Source organism: Medicago sativa, chromosome 5 (assembly GCF_051527215.1).
Source record: "Medicago sativa cultivar Bolivia chromosome 5, Bolivia_mono, whole genome shotgun sequence".
Classification (NCBI taxonomy): Eukaryota; Viridiplantae; Streptophyta; class Magnoliopsida; order Fabales; family Fabaceae; genus Medicago; species Medicago sativa.
This window is the reverse complement of record NC_140753.1, coordinates 76,702,451-76,712,530: the sequence shown is the minus strand read 5'-3', so window position 1 is coordinate 76,712,530 and position 10,080 is coordinate 76,702,451. Positions and strand designations below refer to the sequence as shown.

Genomic DNA, 10,080 nt, shown 5'->3' with positions numbered 1-10,080 from the left:
AAATGCTTCTTGAGATTTGAGTGTCCCAAAACTTGTTCTTTTGCCTCTTGTGCTTCATGTCCAATTGTTAATTTGAGTGCCTCCAAATATAGTTTATTATGGCTCTGTTTGGTAAAAATAGCGGATAGCTGATAAGCTAGCTGCTAGCTTTTAGCTGATAAGCTAGTTGATAGCTTTTAGCTGATAAGCTAGCTGATGACTGATGACTGATAAGCTAGTTGAAGTGTTTGGTAAAATTAGCGGTTTAACTAGCTGATAAATGTAAAATGACATAAAAGGGTATTATTAATTCAAAATATAAAGTTTATATAACTTGATATTTAAATATTCAGGAATTCTTAATTCAATTTTGTTTTTTAAAAAGTAATTGAAATTTATAAATTTAATATATCTTTTATATTGTAAATTAAATTTTATTCACTAAAAAATTTATTTAAGTATAACGAGGTATACATATTTTTTTGTCAACGGAGGTATATATATTTTTTGTCAACAACATAAGGCAAGAGAGATAAATGGAGGTATTTTGTCAAAAAAAGAAAGATAAATGGAGGTATATATTGTCAGCAACATAAGGCAAAAGATAAATGGAGATATATATATATATATATATTGTCAGCAACATAAGGAAAGTGAGATAAATAATAACGAGGGATGTATTTGTCAAAAAAAAATAATAATAACGAGGGATGTATATTTATTAGGGATAAAAAGCGATGGATGTATATTAGGGAATTGTAGGTTTGAATTAAATTATAATAAAAGTGTAAAAATGGATTTTAGATAAAACAATAGGGGTAAAAGTGGAAGAAAATATGAGAAGCTATAAACTATAAGCTCAAACGCTACTTGGAATAGCTTCTGAAAAATAGCTTATAAGCTCGTGAAATAAGCTATAAGCTCATGGTCAAAAAGTGTTACCAAACAGAGCTTTTTTTGTCGAATGAGCTTATAAGCTAGAAGCTAAGAGCTAAAAGCTTTTTTTTGGTGTTTACCAAACAGACCCATATATATGTTAGTGATGTGCTTGCTTTTCACTTTTTCAACTGCCTTTTTTTTTTTTCAATTTTGAAAATTCTTTCTTGAATTATACTCTCTTTGTTTTAAAATAAGTGTCGTTTTAGTTAAAATATTGTTTTAAAATGAATATCACTTTCAGTTTTCAATGTAATAATAACTTTTTCTTTCAATTGTACCTTTCAATTAATACTATATACATTAGTTTCAAAATATTATTTTTTTCTTTAATGAAAAACAAACCAATAGTTGATTATGATAATCTGGTAAAAGAACATCTATCTTTTTTTTTAATTAATGCATTTTTTGATATGTGTGTAAAAACCTTAAACAACATTAATTTTGAAACAAATGGAGTATATACTCTCTCCGTTTCAAAATATAAGCAAACTTCACTTTTTAGGTTCATTCATTTAATGATGTATGTGGTCCATATTATGAACCACATACATCATTAAATGAATGAACCTAAAAAAATGAATTTTGGTTATATTTTGAAACGGAGAGAGTAATAATTGAACATTCTTTCTTGAATTATACACCCTCTGATCACTATTATAAGCAAAAAACAATATTGTAGGTTCATTCATTTAATGATGTATGTGGTCTTTATTGTAGACCACATACATCATTAAACGAATGAATCCAAAATGTTGATTTTTGCTTATAATAAACATGAGGGTGTATATAATAATAATTGCTCAGATTCGTTTGGTGATTACTAGTTGCACCTACGCTTCTTATCATTTGGAATAAGTCAAGTACTTAGAGAAATAAATTGATCGAAATGAAATGATTATTTTTTGTTGGCCTTTAAAATGTAACTTATTATGAAAATATGTGTAATCAATGTATCGGAAATCAATATATTTGACTTTTTTATAAAATAATTTCTTTTTTTGGAATCTTTAAAGAGTCTCATGAAGGCCCTCGTTAACGAGACCCTTTGTTGTTTTGTATTCATGCTTATACCTATCCATATCTATTTTCAATTGAAAATACTCCCTCCGGTCTCAAATATAAGAAAATATTCATTTTTTTAGGTTCATTGAGTAGTTAATGTATCTAGTCTACATTGTAAAGCAGATACATTAGTTATTCAATGAATTTAAAAAAGAAATCTTTTCTTAGAGACAGCAGGGAGTACCTTTATAGATAGCCCTATAGGATAGGTGGTAGGTAAATTACCTCTTAGTTACTCTTGGGGGGGCGGTGGGTGGTGGCAAAAACGAGGAAAGAAGAAACATCTTCATCTTCTTCCTTTCTTCTATGTCTCACACTCATTTTCAGCCACTTGATTCTAGTTGAAAGTGTGGAAAATGATAACTTACAAGATAAGACTATCCCTGATCTCATTTAAGTGTTGCATGGAGCTTATCTCACAGAAGTTTTTGACAGAGTTGAAGGTGTTTTGGTGAGTAGAGATCAACTCAGAGACCAGATTCAACACTTGCAGCAGAATGTTGGAATGGAGAGACTAAAGCTTCAAGAGGAGCTTGAAATGGAGAAACTTGCAAGGATACATGCTGAGGAAGATTTTAAGAAAAGAGAGGAAATTTGTCGGAAAGGGAAGAAAGCACAGTAACGTTATGAAGCTCTTTTGAGGAAAGTGAAAACTGATTTATCTGATAAATATGTTTTTAATCTCAATTCCAGCCAAAGCACGTATTGGAGGATAAAAAAAATGCTTTAAAAATGGCGAATTGAAGGAAACAGTGAACATGAATTTGGCAATTATAAGCGAGCTGAGGAACGAAAACAGAAAATTAGCGGATGAGAAATGTAAGGGTGAGATCTTACTCGAGTCTTTGAACACAAAGTTCAGAGCATTGCATGAAAGAGTTGCAAGGTTGAAGGATGGTTCCAACCTTTCAATGAGTGTAGATGCCTCTGGTGGTGGAAACGATGACGTGGATGGAGAGAATGTTGGTGGCAATGAGGTTGGAAATGACATTGTGGAGAAGTCTGCTTCTTTGCAGAGAAACGAAGACGGTCATCACTCTTATGGAGTAGTTGCCGGTACTCAGCCGCTGAACAAAGGGAGCAAAGATGCACCATTAGAGTCTGAAGTTAAAGGTGCATTATCACGTATATAAATTATGCTTACAATAAATGTTAGGAACATTAAATTCGATATGTGTGATCGGATAAATGTTTTGTTGGATGGCAGGGTCTAGTTGACGTAAGCTTTTCATTAGTACTCTTATCAAGCTTTTATATTCATATTTTTTTTGTTCTTCTGAAACCATTTATAGCTATATGCATTGAATCGTATCTAGAAGTTGATAGAATATTATTGTTTTATACTCCACATTTTTTCCTTAAACGATTTTCATCGTGGATGCTCTCACTTGGTGAAGAAGCAAAACCAACAAGGCTATTAGCAAAATGGGGACTTAGCTGTAGCTCTAATATTAAAATCACACTACTGTCATAGTGCAAAGAAATTTTCTTTCCAGAAACAAAAATGATAAATGAATAAAATCAAGTAAGGAAACTCATTATATTTCCCTCGGTAACCATGATTACAGGATACCTGCTGTATATCTTATCTGAAATTCTGAATTTCATGAAATCATATTTATTCAATTACTTGAAGAGCCGAAACCCTAATTTCAGCCTCGAAGACAGGGTCTGTGCTTCAGGAACCTGATATTTTAGAAACTAGAATATGAGAGATGATGTTAAAGATTAGATTGTAGACCAATTGTGTCGTGAGTATGGTTCAAGGGTTGGATGGTATGAGCAAGAAAGCTCAAGAAAGTGGTTGTTATGGCAGGGTCTAATGGGAGGGAGTTAGTTATTTAGTAGCATCGAGAAAGAGTACTGAATGAGAGTGGTGATGCAGGGGAGGTTACTTAGAATTTAGAAACAGATGTTGTGGATGATTATCCTTTTTTCCTCTTTAGGAGCTTATTTGTGTGAAACTATTAGTTTGTACTCTATAGTAGCTCTTTTCGATTTCAGCAGGTGAAAAGTCTTTGATGGTGTACACAAGAAAGCCCAGGAAAACGGTTGTGATTGCAGGATCTAGTGGAGGTTAGTTATTCAGTAGCATCCTGAAAGCATAGTGGAATTGGCATAGTTGTTTAAGGGAGAATAATTAGAGAATAAAGCATGTGAATGGTTTTTCACCTGTTGATAAAAGAAACATGTACTCTTTTGGAGCTTTTCTCTAGGAAATGCTAGTACATGGTAGCTCTTTTTTCGTTTCTGTTCTTTTTATAGGTCTATGCTTTTAAAATGTATTTGATATTTTTAAAAAATAGCCTAAAGTGTCAATTTTTTAGTTTTCTTTCCATTTCTTCTATTCAAAAACATCAAATCATCTTTTCTTTTATTTTTTCCTCATCCTTTGATCAAGTTTTCTTTCCATGTAAAAAAATGAAATATGAACAAAAGTTTTTAAGAAAACTCATTTTGGTTTTTATCAGGTAAACATGATCACATGTTCTTTTTTTTTTTTATTTGATGAAATCATATATAGTTAATTGGTTTAAGAGCCGGTGGTTGGATTTTCCTTGAAATGCGGAGACAACTAGCTATATTTTCATTTGAATAAAGAATCTACCATTCCTTATTTTCCAAGATTTTGCTCGAGTATTGTGTCATGTTTGGCAAATGTTATGTTATGTAGCTTAAACATATCTCTTTTATGCTACGTATGGGAACAATGAAAGTGAAAAAGGATATTGAGATTATACACCTTGATGATGATGACGACGATGATGAAGATTGGTGTATGTCTCAAGGAGTACATGAAAATAAGGCTATTTACGGACTTGTCGTGAAGAATGAGTATCCAAGTCCAAGTTCATCACTAGTAGTTCAACAAAAAACCAAGTTTGCAAATGCAGTTGACACGGTCAAAAGAAAATTTCCTTTCAGCGACAGTGAAACCTTCACTTCTTCTTCTTCTTCCTCCGATGATTCGTCGTTTCTTGATAATCTTACAACAAGGTCCACAATATCACTTGCAAAAAAGAAGAAAATGTAGTTAGACAGTCCAGGATTAATTAAACTGTTAGCCAAGGTATCTAGGTTTACTTTATTTAATGTTTGTTTGATTATGCTAGTGTATATATATCATGAATGCATGAGTTGTATCTATGTTTACTTGCTATTCATCAAATAGATGAAAGTCTAGCATTGGAAATTGATAACTTTAGTACTTTAAATGTAGATGTAAACAAAATTGAGTTTATTCTCAAACCTGTTACACTAGAAATGATAAGTAGATGACTCAAGAAATTGATGGTTGTTTTGGATGAGTGTTTGTAAAGTTGATTTTGATTAGGCAAAAGTAATTTTGGTTAAAATTGAGTTTCAAAATTGTCATGTATATTTTTATTTTTCTGCTATCAAAGGCAAGTGCAGTAACCAAAAACCAAAATTTAATGTTGAAGTGATAAGGACTAAATTATCATTTAAATTATTGGAGAATAAGAAAGATTGATGGCTGGAATTGAACTTTAAGAAAGAGAGAAATTGAACAAGAAATAAGCAATCGTGCAAATTGTGCCATAAAGCATTTTCCTTATACTACAGTATTTTAACTTGCTACAAAATCTCTAGTTTATTATTTCTAATCTAATTTGCATCTCCCTTGCAAAGGAAAAAATGTCAAATTGGGCCCCTGAAGACTGATTAGAGGGTGCAATTTCAGAGTTTCTTCGAAAATTATGCTTGTGATTACGCGTATATCTACTATGTTTCATTATGTGTATAGTGTAAATATCACTAATGCATGACTTATTATATGCATATATAGAAACTTGTATACTGTTGTAATTATAGTATAATCCTACAGGGATTCAATAAATACAAGTGATCAGGGTTAAAACTCGAAACTGGTTTTTCTTATGGTTTGGAAACATTTCTGTGTCGGTCTTTTGCTGGAGTCGGTCTGCACTTCCTGCGGCTGTCTGGTGTCTACTTTTGAGCATTAAAGTTGTTTTTGCTGCAGTTATTTGGATTGACTTTTTGCTGGTTTTTTGGGCCGGTTCTGTTTTATGTTTCATTTGGTCCCAGGTTTGAGCTTTTGTGGAGGTACCAGGGAGTTAGAGTTTTCTGATTTGAAGGTTTTGTATTTGCTTTTCTGGCTGTAATTTTAGTGGAATTTCACACCCTACTAGTGCAGTGGCTCTGCACCTTTTTGGTTAAGTTTGGCTAACCTATAACCATGATATACTTAGTCATAGTAATTCAAATTTATGGTCATATTAAAATGGTCTAAGATTGTAAGAATTGGGAACTAAATCAATATCTGTGTTGATTCCAAAAGGTTCAATCATCCAGGACATATTCTCCTTCCGGTTATTATAGTCTCACAAGATTAAAGGGATTTTGAAGAAAACATTCCTTTAATCACATTTGAAAGATTTGAGAATGAAATTGAAGTGTTTTTTCCTTGTAATTGTGCCTATACGGACTTTTTTTTTCTTTTCGAAAAGTCACAAGTGACTCAAATTTGAAGACTACCCAAAATAGTTCTTTCAGATCACTTGCGTTTTTTTTACAATATTTTCAAACAAAGTAAATCAACGGTTTAGGAGTTAGGAAGCAAGCAGGCACGCGATTATAACAAGTCATAATAGGAACTAGTTTCAGATCAATTTTCCTTCTTGACAAGGAACTCATAGCTCTCCAATCAATTCTAGAGTTTTCTTGGTTAATCCACTAGGAAGTTTCCGATTATAATGTGTTGGAAATAATTTACTTTATATTATTAGTAATAATTTGTGTTCGATCAATTAGTCCATTAGTCAAAATCATTAGGTTTAGTAATAATAGAGGTGTGTTATATGAACAACAATTTGAGTGACAACTTTTGTGACAACCACTAATTTACAAAGGAAAGTAGATAGTGACACGGAAACCAAAACAATAGAGAGAGAAAGTAAAAAATAATGTGAGTATGAGAGATAAAGTTGTCACATAGGTTGTCACAAAATGGTTGTCAAAATATCATTTCTCGTAATAATAACTTTTTTTAGGAGGTTTAGAATACTTTTTCTTCGAAAGGTTTAGAGTAACTTATTTAAGAGAAATGATCTTTGAACAATCATTTTTTGACAACTTTTGTGACAACTTTCTCTCTCATACTCACATTGTCCTTCTACTTTCTCTTTCTATTGCTTTGATTTTTGTGCCACTACCTAAACTTCTATGTATAATTTAGTTGTCCAACAAGTTGTCACAAGAAAGGGTTGTTCAAATAACATTGCTCCTTATTTAAACATATTAGGGCCTGTACATAATTCATAACTTTGAATTTAAATATATCGATCATATTTCAACATGGTGTCAGAGCTTTCAATTTTGGGGATCTTGCATCCATATAAGTCCTTGCCATCATCTTTGTAGGGGGGATCTTGCTTCATCGTGGCCAATTTGAGATCCATCAAGCATTGTTCATCCGTGTATTGTTCATTGTAAGGGGTATTGTCTATCCACACGTCATCGTTTACTTAGTCAAACAAGACATAAATTAACTATCAAAATCATTTTTGTATACTATACTACCCCCTCCTTCTCTAAATAATAGTCGTTTAAGGTTCGTGCACGATTATTAAGGAAATGATTGATTGTGTTGATTTCAATGGTAAAATTAGTATCATTTACTAAAACATCCCTATTAATTGTAGTAAGTAGAGTAGTTAATTTGAATGAAATTCGATTAATAAAAGTATAATAATGGAAAAAAATAATAAATGTTGCGTTGGTATTCTAAAGTGACAATTATTTTGAGAAAAAGAAAAAATGTTAAAAGACAAATATTGTGAGACGGAGGGAGTATGTAACAAATTTCTTTTTTATGTAGACAAATAGACAAGTCCTATATGCCATCAAAAGATTAAACTCAAGTGTTTAATGACAAAATTTACTTTTTACTTCGCTACCAAACTCTGAATTACTTACAGTCTGTTTGGATAGCAAGAAATAGGGACGAGAGAGAAACTGAAGAGATAAGTATGAGAGAAAGAGGCAATTTCTTTGGTTTGGAGGAGCAAAGAAACAGGCGAGACAGACAAAATTTTGGTGGGGCCCACGCTTTTGTGGTTCTCCCCAGATTTGCGAAGAAAGAAGAGAGAAAGCATCAACATTTCTGATTTTCCTATTCCGCCCTCATCTCACAGTGCCATCACGTTGAGAAAGCAATATCCCATGTAGGAGGTTTAGAATACTTTTTCTTCAAAAGGTTTAGAATAACTTATTAGGGCCTGTACATAATTCATAACTTTGAATTTAAATATATCGATCATATTTCAACATGGCGTCTGAGCTTCCAATTTTGGGGATCTTGCTTCCATATAAGCCCTTGCCATTGTCTTTGTAGGGGGGATCTTGCTTCATCGTGGGCAATTTGAGATCGGGTTAACAGTGTTTTTAGCCCCTGTAATATAGGGCACTTTTGGTTTTCGCCCCTGTAAATTTTTTTTTTTAGATTCCACCCTTGTAAAATGAAGATTCTTCAGGATTGGCCCCTGACCCAAATGAGTCAGCAGAATCTTTGACGTGGCAGTGACGTGACATGTTGCGTCACCTTTTTTGATGACGTGTCACACTGACTGTATAATTAATTTTATTTTTTATTGGGGTACACGTGGCATTTTTGATTTTTTTTTAAAAAAAATATTTAAAAAATTGAAAAAAAATCTGAAAATTAATAAAAAAAATCTGGAAAAATGAAAAATTAATAAAAAAATTGAAAAAAATAATAAAAAATTCTGGAAAATTGAAAAATTAATAAAAATGATTTTTTTTTAAATATGGAAAAATTTAAAAATTCAGGAAAAATTAATAAAAATAAAAACCAATCTGAAAAAATATGGAAAAAATTTAAAAATTCTGGAAAAATTAATAAAAATAAAAATGATTAAAAAAATAAAATAATCTAATAAAATTAAAAATAACGACAAATTCTGAAAAAGATTAAAATATTCAGAAAAAATAAAATTTCGAAATTTTCTGAAAAAAAATTAAAATTCTGGAAAAATGAAATTTTCGAAATTTTAATGAAAAATTTTTAATTAAAATTTTCGAAATTTTAATTAAAATTATGGAAAAATTCTAATTAAAATTTTAATGAAAAATAAAAATTCTGAAAAAATTCTGGAAAATATTTTAAAAAGTTTCGAAATTTTCATTAGTATATATGTCGAGCTTAGGTTTTTTCAGTGTATAAATACACAAAAATTCCCGGTTTATAAATACACAAAAATTCCCGGTTTATATATACACAAAAATTCCCGGAAAAAATACTAATGTAAATTTTTAAATTTCGAAAAATACACAAAAAACCTAAGTTCGGTTTATAAATACACATATTTTTTCCCTTATTCTCGGTTTATAAATACACATATTTTTTCCCTTATTCTCGGTTTATAAATACACAAAAATTCCCGGAAATTTTTTTGGAAATAAATACACTGAAAAAACCTAAGTTCGACATATATACTAATGAAAATTTTGAGAAATACTAATGAAAATTTCAAAAATTTCATTTTTTTAAAAATGATTAATCTTTTTAGTTTTTTCGAAAATTTCAAAAAATTTTTAAATATTTTCCAGAATTTTTTTTTCATTAAAATTTTAATTAGAATTTTTCCAGAATTTTAATGAAAATTTTGAAATTTTATTTTTTCCAGAATTTTTATTTTTCAGAATTTTTCATTTTATTAGATTATTTTATTTTTTTAATCATTTTTTATTTTTATTAATTTTTCCAGAATTTTAAATTTTTTCCTTATTTTTTCAGATTTTTTTTATTTTTATTAATTTTTCCATAATTTTAAAAAAATTTCCGTATTTTTTCAATTTTTTTCATTTTTATTAATTTTTAAATTTTCCAGAATTTTTTCATATTTTTTAAATTTTATTTATTTATTTTTCATTTTTCTAGAATTTTTTAATATTTTCAGAATTTTTTATTAATTTTCAGATTTTTTTTCAATTTTTTTTATTATTTTTCCAGAATTTTTTACTCATTTTAAAAAAATAATCAAAAATGCCACGTGTACCCCAATAAAAAAATAAAAAATAAAATTAATTATACAGTCA

The 10,080-nt window shown here is 30.0% G+C and overlaps 1 pseudogene; it reads left to right on the top strand.

Moving 5' to 3' along the window:
• Nucleotides 1-515: 515 nt before the first annotated feature.
• LOC146925166 (uncharacterized) lies at nt 516-5,173 on the top strand (annotated as a pseudogene).
• Nucleotides 5,174-10,080: the final 4,907 nt, after the last annotated feature.